Below are 1158 nucleotides of genomic sequence, written 5' to 3' on the forward strand. Positions count from 1 at the left end.
TCAACGAATTGCTGGGTGGGGGGGGAACAGCTGGCCCAGCCTCTTTTGCCACTTGTGGCTGGTACAGTCGGCTCAGCCCATGGAAGAGAAACACATGCCTGTTTGCAAAGGTGCACACTTCCACACGTGCCTCTTGTCTCCAGACTGTGTCTTCTTCAAAGATTCATCTGAAATGGAGGAGAAAAGAGGGTTTAGCATCTCCTTCCTTAGGCATCTTCTGCTCACAGTAGTTGTAAAAAGCAGGGAGTGGGTAAGATGGGAGAAATCAGCTCAGTGTGTATCAGAAGGGATGTCCGATGTTCCTCTGTGTTCTGCATATGTGACCAAGTCACATCTGCAGCACTGCCAACCTGAGGGGCTAAAAAGCTCAGGAGTTTTCAGCCCATAGAGGTCCTGCTTTCCAACATTTGTCCATAGCGTGATGATCAGGTAAAATGAAAAGGGAGGTTCTCCCTATTCCCTGAGCTCCAAGAAAAATAAATGTTGTGAAACTTTTAACACCAACACAAAAGCCAGTAATCCTGTCCCCCAGATGTTATCCTTGTGGAGAAGTCCTAGGAGGTTCCTGAGTCACACACTGGATTAATAAGAGTTTCTCTTGGGCTGCAAATGCAAAATTAATTTGTGGTTTGAGAGCAGCTCTTTGATCCCCGTGGCAGGTGGTTCACTGCGCACTGAAATAAGTAGGAGTTTGAACCACAGGCATCCAGATGTTCACAGCGAACAAACACTTCTGACCAACTCATCCCAATTTGCACCAGTCACCCTGTCAAAATAGGGGTACGAGGGAGTGGTGGTGTTTGCAGAAACTTCAGTCTGGCTGGGCTCTCCCATGGCCGTAACATCAACCGAACGAGAACCAAACTCCACAGGCTGCGGACGTGACGGCCACGCGCCCAGCTGTTTGCCAAGGGCTTGGCGGGGAAACGCTCTGGGTGCAGTGAGGTGTGGGGTAGAGCTGCATTTGGCCTCTTTGGCCCTGGCTTGGAAGTTCCTCCTTCCTTTAGCAGCTACTTTGCAGCAGGCTGCAGGGACACCCTACAAGAAGCGCTCCTTAAAATGCCTTGTGCCAAAAACTCCCCCTCTTCCCCAGTTCTGTTCTCTTCTTTTTAATTACTATTGAGATCTACCATCATTTTTGTTTGCCTTCCCTCATTC

At 49.2% G+C, this 1158-nt stretch overlaps 1 protein-coding gene across 1 annotated transcript in view; it reads left to right on the plus strand.

The window, feature by feature from the left end:
* The window catches only part of SLC45A3 (solute carrier family 45, member 3), a 7515-nt gene that overhangs the window by 3103 nt on the left and 3254 nt on the right, over nt 1–1158 (plus strand). The window lies entirely within an intron of this gene.

The sequence above is a fragment of the Buceros rhinoceros genome, unplaced genomic scaffold, assembly GCF_000710305.1.
Source record: "Buceros rhinoceros silvestris isolate BGI_N320 unplaced genomic scaffold, ASM71030v1 scaffold27156, whole genome shotgun sequence".
NCBI lineage: Eukaryota > Metazoa > Chordata > Aves > Bucerotiformes > Bucerotidae > Buceros > Buceros rhinoceros.